At 52.5% G+C, this 16764-nt stretch overlaps 1 long non-coding RNA gene across 1 annotated transcript; it reads left to right on the forward strand.

The window, feature by feature from the left end:
- The first annotated feature begins 9244 nt into the window (after positions 1-9244).
- Positions 9245-14380, forward strand: LOC309836370. Its single transcript, XR_014298141.1, has 3 exons — positions 9245-9365; positions 11184-11402; positions 14302-14380. It is a non-coding gene; the product is annotated as an uncharacterized lncRNA (long non-coding RNA).
- Positions 14381-16764: the final 2384 nt, after the last annotated feature.

Here is a 16764-nt window from a genome sequence, read left to right on the forward strand (position 1 = left end):
GCAGGACGAGGAGTAAGCTGAAATCTAGAAGAGCACGGACGCCCCTCTAGAGCAGCCCCCAGGCAGCCCCGGTAGCTGCACCGCAACAGTCCCCAGAAACAGCTAAAACACTGCCGAGGAGCCCAAACCATCGTTCTCAGATCTGGAGGTTGTGGACACAGAGTCTGGGTGCATCCGGACCTCAGAGGCAGACACCCCACTAGAGGGCCCAGGGCCCAGGGTGGGTAGGGGGGACAGGGAACCCAACACACCAAAGCTGCTCCTTCTCAGAATCCCCTTCCACCCACTCCCAATGTGGGGTCTCTTCCCCAGGGCTTCATCCTCTAGTCTTCTCACACCAGTCCACCTGAAGGTCAAATACACCTGAGCAACACACACAGTCCCAGCGATGACATGAGGGCTGAGGGCTGGGCGCTTGGGTTAGGTTAGCCAGCTACCCTAAGCTCAGAATTGCAGCTACTTTAGGCGAGCAGGTGCCCAAACCTTAACAATGTCTAGTTTTTAAAGCCGCTCCCACTGAGATTCTGATGGGGATGGTTTGCACCTCGCCCTTTGAGGATTATTACAATAACAACTGCTAACACTGAGATGGCAGTGCTTATTAGATGCCAGGCCCTATTCTAAGAACTTTCTGCACATTAACTTCAATCCTCACAACAACCCTGTGAGACATGGAATTTTGTTATACCCATCTGACAAGTGGGAAAACTGATTTAGAGATGTTAAGCCACTTGCTCAAGGTCACGCTGCTATTAAGCGGAGTTGAACCCAGCGGTTTGAAACTAGAGTCTGCGCTCCTCACCACTGAGGTTGTCTTCTCTTGAACACAGCTCTACACCCTCTCGTATAACTCTCCATCCTTCCTCTGGCGCAGACCTCTCTCCCCAACTCCAGATCCTCACACACAACCACCTCCTATAAGTCCCCCACCCGACCCTCAAATGCTCCAAGCATCTCAAAAACAACATGTCCAGCCCTGAGCTCATTATCTGTGCCCCAAATCTACCTCTCATCCTCAAGTCCCCAGCTCAGTGAAGGCCTGACCCACTCACTCCCAGGAACCTGGACCCCTTCCTCTTCCTCACCCCCACATCCAATAAATCATCCTGCCCTAATAAATGTGCCTTCTAAGTGGCTCCAGGCTACCAAGCCACAATTCTCTCTCACCTGACTTACTTGTACCCTTCTCCTCACTGGGTATCCTGTCTCCATTAACTTCCCGTAGCCACAGAATCCTCTTCCAGAAGCATGAATCTGATCATAGCACATTCCACACCACACACACACACACACACACACACACACACACACACACACACACACACACACACACACACCCTCAAGCTTTAATTCTTTGATATCTCCCTTTTGTGTTCTCACAGTAAAGTTACAGTAACTTAACAGGGCAATAGAGATCCTCTGTGATTTGCCGCCACTAGTGATAAGATCTCTGAGTGTTTAGTCATATTGTTTTCTTTTCTGCCTAGAGTGCCCTTTCTTCAATTGGAAAACTCTTATTCATCCCTCAAAACGCAATTCAGATAGCCTGTTTTCTTGGTCTTCTTTGAGACTCATCTCTCCTTGACCTCTGAACTCTCCCCTGCCTCGTGGTGAACTCCCCCAATCTTGTAACCTCAGCTCAAAATTGCGGCTGCTTTAGGTGAGCTGTTGCTGAGCTCAACCTCAGCGGCTCCTAAGGGGTGGGCTGCCTCTTTTACACAGTTGTTAGTTCCACAGGACGCATGGCAGCCTGGCTGAAAGTGCCTAGCCCAAAGTCTGGCACACACTCGGCAATCAATAAGAGGTTACTGAATTGCTCTGCCTTCCCATGATGCAATCTGTTCCCTCCGGGACCATAAGCTCCTCAAGGGCAGGGCCCTGGCTGCAAGCTTGGCCCAAGAACACGGCAGTGTCAGTCACGTGGGAAGCGACCGCTACTGCTGCTGACACACTGCCACACAGTCCCCTTAGATTCTCACGACAGCCTTGGGAACTGGCCAAGGTTGGATGACCTCTCCCATTTTACAGGGGGTGAAACTGAGACTCAGGGAGGAAGGGATCTCCTCAAGTTCTCAAACTGGAAAATGAAGGGGCTGTAGTATGTGTCACAGCCTCTGTAGGAAGAGGTCTGGGTCCCATCTCCCTCTGACTAAGGGCCCTCAGTACTGGACTCCTACAGTTAGGACTGATGGGAGAAAGAGTGGAGGGAGCGCAGAGAGCCAAGGCCAGCATTTTGCTACACATCAGTAACAATTCCCAAGAAAAGTAGCGAGTCTACTCTTACAGCAACCGCCCCCCCCCACCGCCCCAACCGGTTCACCAGCACCCAAATCCAGCCTCCTCTCCTAGAAGCCCTGGACACCACACCCACCCTCACTAAGTGCACAAGGTTGACAAGAGGGGAGGCCAGGAGCTGCAGGCGGAAGGAGGGAGGAAGGAATTGTATGAAAACAATTTCCTTGTTAAAGGAAATAAAAGAGGGAAGAGGAAGAGCAAATGGAAAAGAAAACAGAACTACAGAGACATTTCAAATGTCTCTGAGCAAGCAAAAATGTGCGAGAAAGTGTGTGCACACGATTCCCTGGTGGCACAGTGGTTAAGAATCCGTCTGCCAATGCAGGGGACATGAGTTTGAGCCCTGGTCCGGTACGATCCCACATGCCGTGGAGCAACTAAGCCCGTGCGCCACAACTACCGAGCCCGTGCGCCACAGCTACTGAAGCCCGTGCGCCTAGAACCCGTGCTCCACAACAAGAGGAGTCACCACAAGGAGAAGCCCACGCACCGCAACGAAGAGGAGCCCCCCACTCGCCACAACTAGAGAAAGCCCGCGCACAGCAACGAAGACCCAACGCAGCCAAAAATAAATAAATAAATAAATAAACGTATTAAAAAAAAAGAAAAGAATGCATGAGACTGCAAGTGTGCACACACCCTCCCTGGACTGTGCATAGGGGTGCAGTGAGAGCACAAGCAAGCACACAGACCGGTACATGGGTGTGCAAGCACAGCAGATTTCTGAGCTCTGGCTGCCATGCAGGCCCAAGTGTGAGGGCACTCAGGAGACAAGTGGATGTGGAGTGGGGGTGAGGGGTGGGAGGGTGAGCTGAGTGTGGAAATGAGAGGGCTGTGAGTGTGTGGCCTGGGCCTGGGGCTGCGGAGGTGGGGGGCTGCGCCTGGGGAGGTACACCGGCTCCTTGTTGAAGCCCTGGGCTCATTCATATAATCAGTGAAAAACGGGGATTTTCCTGCTTCCTGAAGCGGGCGCTGATAAGGAGCCAAGCATAGAATTTCCTGAGGTTTTCTGACAGAACCCTGCTCTGGATCCCAATGGATCCCTCATGCCTCTCAAAGGATCCCTCAGCAGATCTCCTTCCTTCTCAGGGGATCCCTCACCATTGAGGATCCCCCTGGAAGCATCAGCCGTTGATCCTTCTCCAGGCCTCACACCCCAACGCACTTCTCGGGATTCTCTGGCCAGATCCCGCACCAGGTCACTCTGGATCCCTGCCCCCATCTGCTCAGGAGCCGAAGTGGAGCCTTCATCACCAGCACGCAGCAGTCCAGCCTCCCAGGCCTGCCCCGCAGCCCCCAGGGGAATCCAGAGGACCACCTCCTCCCTCCCCTCCTGCCAGCAGCCTCCCTTCCTTTTCACAGCTCAGACAGGTACCAGGCTCCCACCCACCAACCTGCTCCAACTCGGGGCCCTGCACTGGGGGTGAGGGGGGGGGGTGTTGAAAACGGAAGAAAAACTAGCCCCTCCCCCACCCTGGGGTGGAAGAACCAGAGGGGCAGCATTCCAGAGAAACGGTGAGGAGGCCAGCCAGCAGAGGGGCGGCAGAGACTCCAGTCAGTGGGAGACAGAGACACCAAGAGACCAGCGAGAGACACGACAGAAACCCGGGAAGGGAGACCCAGGGATGGGGGAGGGAGCACAGAGAGACCTGGGAAGAGAGAAAAGACACCCGGGGAGAGCACAGAGAGACCCGGGGAGAGAACACAGAGACCTGGCAAAGATCACAGAGAGCCGGGAGAAAGAACACAGAGACCCAGGGAGCGAGAACAGGGAGACCCCGAGAGAGTCGCAGCCAGCTGAGAGACTCCGGGATTACTGGGGCGGGGGAGGGGGTGGGGTGGGGATAAGACTGGGAGGCCGTGACACAGGGAGACAGAGATACAGAGACGTGGAAGGGCACAGAGAGGCACCGACACACGGAGGGAAACGGAGAAAGAAGCTGAGACAGGATCGTGGGCCAGCGATGAGGACCGCGGCACACACAAGCACGGGACGGGACGCGGGGCGGCGACTGAGTGAACTTTCCGGAGCGGGTCCGAGTGGACACGTCCTCACGGGACAGATCGCTCCAGGGCCTTCGGGTCGTGGCACCCGGGTGGGGGCGGGAACAGCCCGGCCCGGCCCCTCCCTCCCCAGCCCGCGCCGGCGACCCCGCGGGGTGGGGGATTCCAAACTCACGCCCCGCGCACCCCGGGACCGCACGTGCGCCCGAGCCGCGAGCGAGACGGGGGCGCGGCGGCTGCGGATCCCCTGCCGACTGGGAGGGGGCGCCTGTGAGGCGGGGGCGCGGCCTGGACCCGCCCGGAGCTGGGGTGGCTGAGGGAGGTCGAGGGCCGCCCCCGGAGCGCGTCCGCGCCGGTAGTAGGGGGAGACGAGGCGGGACCCAGGAAGGGAAGCACGGATGCAAAAGGGAAACTTTGCGCTGGGTGGGGGGGGCGCGGGCTGCGGCTCAGGTGCGGCGGGAGGGAGGGGGAAAGGGGGAGGAAGGGAAAGGCGGCGAGGGGCGGCGGGGAGCTAGCCAGCCGGCGGCGGGGTGGGGGGGCGCGTCTGCCGCGGGGTAACGCGGGGAGGAGCCGCCGGGCTTGGGGCGGGGGGGCTTAGCCGAGGCTGCGGGCGCGGCAGGTGGGGGCGCGGCCCGGCCTAATCGGCACCCCCCAGCCCCCCGGGACCGCCCCCAGCTCCTCTCGGCGGACGCGGAGAGAGGGCGGGGGAGTGGGAAAGGACGGATGCGGAGGGAACTGGAAAGGGGCCCGGGGGTCACTCACCGCCTATCCAGGGGCCGTCGGTCCGCATGTCCCCCCCAAGCCGCTGGGGCCGCTGCTCCTGCTCCTCTTCTGCCGCCGCCGCCGCCACCGAATCCCACTCCCGCCACAGCCACCCGAGCTGGAGCCGGAGCCGGAGCCGGAGCCGCCGCCTCTGCCGCCGCCGCCACCGCTCCCGTCGCTCCCGCGCCAGCTCCAGCCGCGCGCCCGCGCCCGCGCCCCTGCCCCTGTCGTGCGCGTCCCCGGCGCCGCCCCTCCCCTCGTGCACTCTCGCTCGTAGAGCTGCTGAGACGCGTAGGCCCGACGAGGCCTCAGCCCAACCCCGAGCCTAAACCGACGCGGGCTCCAGTACCGAGCCGGAACCCCAAAATGAGCATGGACAGACCCAAACTCCCATACGAAGTCTGGATCCAGTTAGAGGCTCTCAATCCAAATATGAACCTGATACTACTCTAGGACCCCATTCCCTCGATGTGAACCTGATACCGAGACCAGACCCACCCCCAAACTCAATAGTAAGTCCAAACCCCTAAATGTGCCCCGAAATTGGCTCAAGTAATAATTTCAATCCGAACCCCTATAATGACCTCAAATACCAATTCTGACTCTAAACCCCTTTATCACCTCTACTTGATAGTGACCCCATCACCAACCCTGGTCCTTAAATGGACCCCAGTACCAACGCTGATCCCTGATCCCTGTATGAAACCTAAAGTCCAATGGCTCCCTTCTTATGGACCCCAGCACTCTTTTCTGAACCCCAAGCCTTACATAAACCTCTAATACTGCAGTCCTAATCCCAGGTCAACACCAACACCCTTTCTGAACTGGGATTGAGTCACCAGAAAAGGACCCTAATACAAATACTGACCTCAAACCTCATCCATATGGGGGCCCATTTAAGACCCTACATTGACTCACCTCTAATGGTAATCTTGGAACCCAAGATTTATGAGACTGGCTTTGCAGAAACTCCACACAAATCCACTCAATCCCCATACTCACTCTCTACTTCTCCGACCCGATGTCAACCCCAGAGCCTGGCCAACACCTCAATATCTACACCAATTCCAACTGTGAACCTGAGTCATGTTGTGAGTTGGCCCCTGAGTTCAGGACTTGATAATGTCCCCCAAGCCTGATATAAACCTCAGTATTGAGTTTCTGACTCCTCATATCAAACTCAGATGCTGACCCTATAAATTTCTGGGCTAAACCAATAACTTACCTGAAGATTTATTCCAAGTCCTAACTCAGGAACTTGGTAAGCTCCAAACCAAGAGCCACACCTTGGCACCAAAGCCTCCGGCCCCAGACGTATCGTCCAGTCTGTGCCACACCAGCTGTCTCCTGCCTGCCCACCTCATGAAAGACGGGGTGCCTACCCCTACTGCTCTAGGTAAGATGAGGACCCCTATGGGATCTCTGATCTATGGAGTCTCTGTGATACCACTGTGAGTCTGGAGGTTAGGTGAGAAAGTTTGGGAATTGTTGAGGCATCTGGACTTGGGGATCATAGTGTAATGTGCAGGGCAGGGGGAGAGATGCGGGTCTAGGGATCTGGGCTGAGGGGTCAAGTTCTGGTTATCACCTAATTCACTGCCTGCATTTGCCCTGGACTTGGATTTAGAAACGGTGCGTGTGCGCCCCCTGGTGTGTGAGAAGGGGATGGGACTGGCTCCAGTGATTCTGGGCAAACAATTAGATCCGGATTCCGGATGACAAACGGATCAAAAATGAACATTCCTAGTCCGTGGTTTTTTTATCCATTGGTAATTTTGGTGTACTGTGGGGGAGGCATTGCAAATTTCGTGCATCTTTAGACGTTTTGGCCTGTTTTTCAGTATTGGAGTGGGTTAGGCTTTCGGGGGGTGGGATTCTTCTAAATTTTAAAGTATGCTTTTTGGCCAGTGATACCTGCTCATTGCTGACTCGTGAAAACAGTTCCTCTTGGCTTCAATGGCCTACACTCTCCTCCCTGGCTACTGTTTCTCAATCTCTTTAACCATCTCCTGCTCCTCCCGAGGTCTATCCTAGGCCATCCCTTCTTCCCCTCTGCCTCCTGTCCCTTGGACCATCTCTACCACCAACAACCAAATGCTGATGACTTCCAAATCTCTGTCTCCAGTGTGGGCCTTTCTTCTGAGCTCAGGACCCATATATCCAAGAGTCTTCTCTAGATCACTCCCCGGATGTTCGTCAGGTAAACTGAATTCACCCTCTCTCCTGCCCCAGATCTGCTGGCCTCCAGCAGTCCCATCTCAGGCAGCAACACCTCATTCACTCAGTCACTGGGCCAGAAACAGGGCATCTTCCCTCCTGCACCCTCATCTAATGCAGCCTGCAAATCTTGAAATGTAAAAAGGGACTAGAGATCATCCCAGAGGGAGATGGGCAGGAGTCGGGGATGGAGAGAGAAAGAGTGGGGGAGGGGAAGAGATGGGAGAGAGACAGAGACAGAGAGCTTCTGACTTTTGGGTTTTGGTTCACACAAAATCAAGTTGGTCATAAAGTCTCTCACACATAAGTCATAAAAAACGCCCCTTAAGACTTACTCTGTGTTGAGTAGCGTCAGTACCCTGGAACCAATGGTACCTATTTAGAACCATCACTTCCTCCAGGGAGCCACCTCTAACCCCTGGCTGAGTTGAGGGCTTGCCTGCCCAAACTCTAAACACTGGGTGTCACCACCATCAGTATCTGTGTCTGTCCCCCCCGGCCCCACACCTTATAGGTTGTGGGTCCCTTGAGGGCAGGGCAGGAGGGATGAGCCTGCCTTGTCCACTGGCATATCCCAGGGCCAGTACTGGGCCCTGATACACAAAAGGTGCTCAGTACATATTTGTTAAAGGAATAAAAAGATAGCTTTTCCTCTTCTGTGCTCAGGGACCATCAGACATAAGTGACCAGGTGGGGAAAGCTCCCTGACCAAGCCTCAGAGCTCGTCCACACCTGGGGCTTCTGTTGGCCTGGCATGCCCTGAGAGGGGCTTGTGGTGTTTGCTGACCTGTGTGCCTGCAGCCTGGGCCTCAGTGGGTCTGCAGCTCTGGCAGCCTAGTTCCCTCTGTCCAGCACTGCCTAATCTGTGACCTAAATACTTGGAAGGCCCGTGGGCCAGGGGCCTTGCGCTCCGATGGCTGAAGTCAGCAGACCCACTCACTGCTGGGCCAACCAGCCTCCTGCTTCAACCCTCACAGGGACAGAGGGTTCTCCGAATCTCAAGCCATTGGTCTCTAACCCCCTGCTCGCCCACCTTTCAGTACCACGTGTGGTCAGGTGTTTGCTGAGGTGGGGCGTGCCCAGATCTCAGCACGCCCAGCGCCTGGAACTGGACACAAGGCCGAAGTAAAGGGACCAGAGGCCCAGCCCTGGGGCCACAGAGACAAGAGCCTCGGGTGGCTGGGCCTGTGAATGCCTGAGAGCCGTGGAAAGAGAGGAGCCACGGCTCTGTCCAGACGGCCAAACTCTGAGCTCGGGGTCCATGTGGACTCGACCCGCTGCTCTGCTCCTGGGCCTGGTGGGGAGGGACGGCCTTGTGCTCATCTGTGAAGGCCGAGTGCTACCACATGGTAGATCTGTGTCTGTCGGGCTCCAGCCCCAGGGGGCAGGGTGAGGGGAGAGCCAGATGTCAGCTCCCACTCACTGTTTACCCTGTGTCCAGGTCCCAGGCCCACTGGACACTGCTCAAACTCATGACGTAAATACAACCCTTAGTCATCTCTTAGTTGGTCTCAATCAAATTAAATTCAGCTTGAGTCCCTGCCCAGCAGATCTGTGAGAATTCCATATCACTCACAGCTCTCCTTCACCTCCCCTCCAATGGTCCAAGAATGCCGGGGGCTTGCACAGCCCCAAATATGCTCAGTCTGTGCTCCTCTTTGCAGAGAAAGGCTGAGGTCTATTTCAGGCCGGCGCTGCCATTGCAGACGTTAGTCGTCCCTGCTGTGGGCCTCCCACTATTTGTCCCCCACCTTCAGGGCCACTCCCCCATCCCTGGCTCTATGGGGATCTCTCCCGCAGACCCTCAAAGTTGCAGCCCTTAGACCTTGGCATTTGCAGTCACACACAGCCATTTTCCTGGGGGGAGAGGGGTGCATGCCAGGGTGGGACAGGGAATGCCCGTCCTCCCGCCCGTCTCTTCCATGATGGAGAATCAACTCCCTAAGACGCGGTGATGTTCTCCCTCTCAGTCCGTCAGAAAGAACTCAGATGCCAGCACTGCACAACAGTCTGTGTACCATCTCAGGTGTGGAGTGGGAGGAAAAAGGCCCAGACCCTAGAATGCTAATGCCTTTCACTCCTTCCTGGTGAGTCACTATGTGGGGGGCGGGGTGTGTGAATGAGATAGGAGTTAATGTCTCAATAGAACACTCTGCTGATGACTTCCCCTCAAGCTTCTCTGAGAAAACAGAGGCTAACGGGGAGGACATCTCCATCCCCCACTATCAAATCCACAAATCCACCCCATCTACTCCTTCCTCTCTCTCTCCCTCCTGAGATGCGCCCTGTCATGGCAGGGGCTGACCCCACCTGCCTCCTCTTTACTGTACCATTCCCATCGACTTGCAGTCATTCTCAAGTCTCTCCCACCCTAAAAAGTCCCCTCCCTGGACCCCACCGGCCTGTCCAGAGTGGGAGAGATGGAGCGTTTCTCTGTTCTCCTTCACAGCAAACCCAAGAGCTGTTGACACAGGGAGCCTCCCCCCTCCCGTCTCCTGTACACACTCAGTCCACTATGACACAGCGTTCGGGACCAACACCCCTCTGAAATTGCTCTTGACATGATGACTATTCACCTCCCTTTTGCCCAATCCAACGACCTTGCCCGTTTGCAGCTTAGTGGACCTCTCAGTGGCCTTTGCTACTTCAGTCCCTTCAGCACACACACACCAGCTCCTGACCTCCTTGTCGAATCCCCATCTGCAGGCCACTGGGTCACCTGTTCACACCATCACCTGCTGGGCCTCGTCCCGTCCCTCACTGCACCACCTGCTCAGGTGACCTCAAGATGAGATAACTGTTGGGTCTCCTCAGACCTCTCCACCGTGGACCTCTCTGTGTTCTCCTAATGCATCTGCTCTCTCCTTCCATTGCTTTTCTTCTTGTCCCACCTGGATTTCAAGGCTTACCATTTTGATAACACTCTCGTCAATACCCTGAGCCCCTCTGCCTCTCTGCCTTTTGATCGTATCTGTCTGGCAAGCCCCCAGCGCCGGATGAGCCCTCCTGTCTGCATTCTTGTGCTGTGCTCAAACAGCCAAGGAACTCCACAGGTCAGAGTGATGTTCCCATAAATCATAGCTGCTGACTGCATACGGGCCCTCGACATATTTCTCCCATCAGCTTGGAACCCCCTTCTCTGCAGTGGCTGTTTTCAGCCTTCACCGTTTTCTCTTTAAGCCTCCAACCAGCCCATTTCCTCCTTGCTGACAGATGTGACCTCGACTGCTCCTTTACAGGATTAAAGCCACAGACAGAAACCCGCGCACCCCCGCCCCCACCACCCAGTTTCCTACTAACTCAGTCACACGTCTCCCTACACCTGCCCCCTCTCCTGCTGCCTCAGAGGAAGCACCCCTCCTCCTATCTCAGGCCAGGGCTGCTGCCCATCCTTGACTCCCTAGCCCCTGCTGCTTCTCTATCCATTATCCTCTCCCTCTCTGAGCTCTCCTTCCCACCAACCTGCCCCTGCAAACTTAACCCTGGCTCCCTCCCCCACTGTTGGTCGTTGGGCATTCCTGTCCACTCCAACATTCAGTCTTATATTGCTTTCATCTTCCACAACTTCCCCAAAACATGATATTTGAGCTAGGACCTCCATGTCTCAAAACTGGATGGGCATCTTTCCCAGTATTCATCTTATTAGACCTCCTGATTATTCAACTCCTAAAACATTAGCTTCTTTGACTCCCTTGACACCATACCCTCCTGGTTTGTCTCTTAACTCCTTGGTCTCCTTCTCAGTCTTCTTTGCAGTGTCACGCTCCTCCCTTAAATGCTGGTGTTCCTCAAGCCCATTCCTAGGCCTTTCCCCCTCTCACTGTGGACCCTCCCTGTTGATTTCATCCATGCTATAGCTTCAGTTACCGTTCATCTGCTGATGATTCACACCTTTATGTCTCCAGCCTGGAGAACTTCCTGTCTGAGCTCCAGACCAGCGGGAGCCTAGCCAATGGCTTCATCATCTCCACCTCCATTTCTCAGAGGACCTCAACCGCAACACGTCTGAGACCTAACTCGTGGTCCTCATTCTCTCACCTTCCCAGCGTTCTCTTTCTCAGTGGATGGTACCATTGTCCATCGAACAGGCAAGCCAGAATCTTAGGAACCATCACCAAATCCTGGTAATTTTACCTCCAAAGCATCTCTCTAATCTCCTGTTACCTCTTATCTGGATTCCTACAGCGGCTCCTAATTGATCCTACTGTGTCTGCCCTGTCCTTATCCAGTCTTATCACGTCACTCACTCCCCTTTTAAAACCTTCTAATGACTTCCCATTGCTCCTGGGATAAAGAGCCAACCCATTAACAAGTACTAAGCGCCCTCCCCTTGCCCCCAGCACCAGTCCAGCATCACTGCTCCCCGCTCCCCACTGCTCAGTGCCCTCCAGCTGCACTGGCTTCCTTTCAATTCCTCAAACACACATATGTGCCCCCACCCATCCCAACCACCAGGCCTTTGCACATTCTTTCTAGAAGACTTTTCTACTCCATCACTTCACTTTTTAATTCATTCTTCACTTTTCGCCCAAGCATCATTTCCTTGGGGCAACCTTCCCTGTTGTAGGTCAGGGTTGTTTGTTACACATTCTTACTGTGTCCTGTTCCTTCCATATATAATTATATTACATACATATCTCTCTGAGCCCCTCACCCTGTGTGGGAGGTGGGTGGAGTCCATGGGGGTTCCAGGCCATGTGGGCATTGGGATTCATAAGCGTCGTGGGGGACTTCCCTGGTGGTCCAGTGGCTAAGGCTCTGTGCTCCCAAGGAAGGGGGCCCGGGTTTGATCCCTGGTCAGGGAACTAGATCCGACATGCCATAACTAAGAGTTCGCATGCCACAACTAAAGATCCCGCATGCCGCAAAGAAGATCCCGCACGTGGCAACTAAGGTCCCACGTGCCGCAACTAAGACCCGCTGCAGCCAAATAAATAAATAAATATAAAAGAAGTAAGTGTAGTGGGGGCTTCTGACCAGGGGCTTGGAGCTGCACAGGTGTATATCATGGACACCTCCATGTTTCCAGGGGCTCCCCACAAGCTGTCAATGACACTGGATGTCCCGGGCTGAACTGGCCCCAGTCAGGACAGACCAGTTGCGGGGCAGGCCGGCGTTTGGAGACATACAGACCTGGTCTGAATTACACCTGTGGCACTTACCAGCTATCTGGTCTTGGGCAAATTACTTCTCTGCCTAAGCCTCACTTTCCTCTTCTGTAAAAAGGGGATACTACTTACTTTGCAGCATTGTAAAACTGACATAAAATTGTGTTTGTAAAGAGCTTCATCTGCGCTTCACATCACAGGTTCTTGAAAATAGAAGGTATTTGCTGATTAGTAGAATTAGCATAATCAAGCCTCTAAAAGCACCGGTTTGGAGGACCATTTAAAAGCTAATCCCACTGGGTCCCATATCCTGGTAATCTTCAGCTACTGTCTGAATGAGAGCCAGCTTCCTCATTCATCAACCTCCTTCTGCACTTCGTCCCCCCTCATCCAACTTTTCACTGCTCCCTCCCCAGCCTTCCCCTGTAGCCCTCTGTATACCCTCAGCCTCTTCAGAAGTCCTTCCTCCAATTCCTGCCTCACTGAGGACCCAGCAACTATCTCCAGGGAAGCTGCCATTCTCCACAAGTGCAGAGTAAAGAGGTGGGGGCAGAGCCTTCCCTCTCACAAAAGCCACTCCCAGATCATATTCCTTCAGCCTCTCAGAAAAATTCCTGCTCGTTTAAGGTTCACGCCATCTGGCTCTTGAAATTCATTGATTCAACCAAGATTTATTGAGTGCTTTTTCCTCTTTCTCTACTCTACCTTCTTTCTGAAAGGGCTTGGGTGACATTAAAAACATGTAATATAAGATGCTTGGTACATAGTAGGACTCTCTTATACTTGTGAATAAATGAATACATTTAAAAATGTTACATAGGGCTTCCCTGGTGGCGCAGTGGTTGAGAGTCCGCCTGCCGATGCAGGGGACACGGGTTCGTGCCCCTGTCCGGGAAGACCCCACATGCCGCAGAGCGGCTGGGCCCGTGAGCCATGGCTGCTGAGCCTGCGCGTCTGGAGCCTGTGCTCCGCAACGGGAGAGGCCACAACAGTGAGAGGCCCGCAAAAAAAAAAAAAAAAAAAGTTGCATAGAAGTTCCCCTCTCCCCAATCCCCCCTTCAGAGGTTTCATCTAACATAAACAGACAAGTAGAAGGTTCAGTCTTAGACCTCCCTTGAGTTGTTCCATTAGAAGCTGGTGCACCATTTTAAATGTTCTTCTAGGCTCTGCAGGGGATCACATCTCATAATGCTAGTCACCACCTGGAGCCTGGGATGTAGATAACTCAAGAACACTTTGCTTCCTCCCCTTGAACCCCAGCAAAGAGGTGGGAGGTGGAGCAAGCCCCCTGCCCCTTCACCACGGCACCTTTTTGTTCTGTGCAAGACTGTTACATGAGGCTGAGTTGCTATATGTGACTTGCTCTAATGCAGGGAAGGGCAGCTTAAAAGAATTCCAATTACAGCTGGGTAATAACTAGGAGTTTCCCTGAGACCAGAGAGAAAAGTATCTCAGGAATCAAATGCTGGACTTCCCTGGCCATGCACTGGTTAAGAAAACTCCGTGCTTCCACTGCAGTGGGTGGGGGTTCTATCCTTGGTCCAGGAACTAAGATCCCGCATGCCGCGTGGCATGGCCAAAAAAAAAAAAAAAAAGGAAAAAGAAAAAAAAATCAAATGCTAACTTCACTCTCCTGCCCTCCTTTATACAGGTTTTCTCTAAACTGCATCCTTCATCAGCTCTCCCTTGCAACTGAGAAAATCCCTTCCTTCCCCACCAGGATGGGGGTGTAACTCCCTGGATCTCTTCCCTTCCCCCATTCAGTTCCCCAAGATAACTCCTGAGTCATATCTGCAGACTTCATCAAGTTGATCAGTAATGCTCAAATTGATACCTCCTCCCAAAGATTATTCTTGTGGGGAAGAGCTTTGGCATTCTAATTCCCATTCTTTAAGGCGGGTTTCTTTTCTTCAAGGGCCCTGGTCCAGGAAGATCCCACATGCCGCAAAGCAACTCAGCCCATGCACCACAACTACTGAGCCTGCGCTCTAGAGCCCACAGTGCCACAGCTACTGAAGCCCGTGCACCTAGAGCCCGTGCTCCTCAACAAGAGAAGCCACTGCAATGATAAGTCCGTGCACCACAACGAAGAGTAGCCCCCACTCGCCACAACTAGGGAGAAGCCCGCACACAGCAACAAAGACCCAACGCAGCCCAAAAAATAAATAAATAAATAAAATGAAAATATTCTTTTCAATATTCATTATCCGTACTGGTTTCCTTAAATACTGAAGTTGCTAAACAAATACATTCATACCCATAGCTCAAAGATTTTACTTCTTAGGTCTAGTACATTCTAAAACCATATTGAGAAAGCAAATAATTCCTAAACGGCCTCATAATTAGCATCGTGTCTTCCCTTTTCCCTGGGAATCAGTAAATCCGATTATTGTGGCAAGGCTAGAATGTCTGTGCCCTTCTTGATCCCCATTGGGATTTGTTTGAATAAGAATATGGTCATAGTCCCTTTAATGATTTCTCAGTGATTTTCACAAGTGAGGATTTGATGGCTTGATTTTAGAACGCCTCAATTATATTCTTGCCAAGAGCTAATATCAATCTGGGGAAAGAGAAGGGGGTTGGCCTATTCTCCCAGTTAAATAAAAATTGAAGTATATGAAAAGGCTGGAAAAAAAGAAAACACCCAAAAGAAGGACAGTAATCAAGACAGTGTGATATTGGCATAAGGACAGACCTACAAATCAATGGAACAGACTTGAGAGCCCAGAAATTAACCCTTACATTTATGGTCAATTGATTTTGACAAAGGTGCCAAGACAATTCAATGGGGGAAAGGATTGTCTTTTCAACAAATGGTTCTAGGACAATTGGATACCCACATGCAAAAATATGAATTTAGGGCTTCCCTGGTGGCGCAGTGGTTGAGCGTCCGCCTGCCGATGCAGGGGACGCGGGTTCGTGCCCCGGTCCGGGAGGATCCCACGTGCCGCGGAGCGGCTGGGCCCGTGAGCCATGGCCGTTGAGCCTGCGCATCCAGAGCCTGTGCTCCTCAACGGAAGAGGCCACACACACACACAAAAAAATATGAATTTAGACTCTTGTCTGATGCCATATGCAAAAACTAACTCAAAATGGGTCATAGACCTAAATGTAAGAGCTAAAACTATAAAACTGTTAGAAGAAAACATAGGAGTAAATCTTCAGGACTTTGGGTTAGGAAGAGTTTTTAGATATGACACTAAAACACAAGCAATATAAGAAAAAATAATAAATTGGGCTTCACAAAAATTAAAAACTTTTCAGTTCAGAAAACACCATTAAGAAAGTGAAAACATGGGCTTCCCTGGTGGCGTAGTGGTTAAGAATCTGCCTGCCAATGCAGGGGACACGGGTTTGAGCCCTGGTCCTGGAAGATCCCACATGCCACGGAGCAACTAAGCCCGTGAGCTGCAACTACTGAAGCCCGCACGCCTAGAACCATGCTCCACAATGAGAAGCCTCCGCACAGCAAAGAAGAGTAGCCCCCGCTCTCTGCAACTAGAGAAAGCCCATGCGCAGCAATGAAGACCCAACGTAGCTAAAAATAAAAAAGATTAAAAAAAAAAAAGTGAAAACAAGTCATAGACTAGGAGAAAATATTTGTAAATCTCATGCCCGATAAGAGAAATTGTATCTAGAAAATGTAAAGAACTCTTAAAACTCAATAATAAGACAAATAACTCAATTTAAAAATGGGCAAAGGGGCTTCCCTGGTGGCGCAGTGGTTAAGAATCCGTTTGCTGATGCAGGGGACACAGGTGTGATCCCTGGTTCGGGAAGATCCCACATGTCGTGGAGCAACTAAGCCCGTGTGCAACAACTACTGAGCCTGCACTCTAGAGCCTGCGAGCCACAACTACTGAAGCCTGCACGCCTAGAGCCCGTGCTCCGCAACAAGAGAAGCCACCGCAGTGAGAAGCCCACGCACCGCAACAAAGAGTAGCCCCCGCTCGCCACAACTAGAGAAAGCCTGTGCGCAGCAATGAAGACCCAGCGCAGCCAAAAATAAATAAAATAAATTTTTTAAAAAATGGGCAAAGAATTGAACAGACATTTCACCAAAGAAGGCATATGAATGGCCAATAAGCACATAAAAAGATGCTCATCATTCGTTGTTAGGGAAATGCAAATTAAAACCACAATGAGATAGCACTACACATCAACTACAATGGCTGTGATCAAAAACACAGTCAAGTAACAAGTGTTGATGAGGATGTGGAGAAACTAGAGTCTTCACACATTACTTGTGGGAACATGAAATATTGCAGCACTTGGGAAAACAGTTTGAGATTCTTTTTTTTTTTCTTTTGAAGAAGATGATGGGGGTAGGAGTTTATTAATTAATTAATTTATTTTTGCTGTGTTGGGTCTTCGTTTC

The sequence above is a fragment of the Grampus griseus genome (genome assembly GCF_964374135.1).
Source record: "Grampus griseus genome assembly, chromosome: 1".
Classification (NCBI taxonomy): Eukaryota; Metazoa; Chordata; class Mammalia; order Artiodactyla; family Delphinidae; genus Grampus; species Grampus griseus.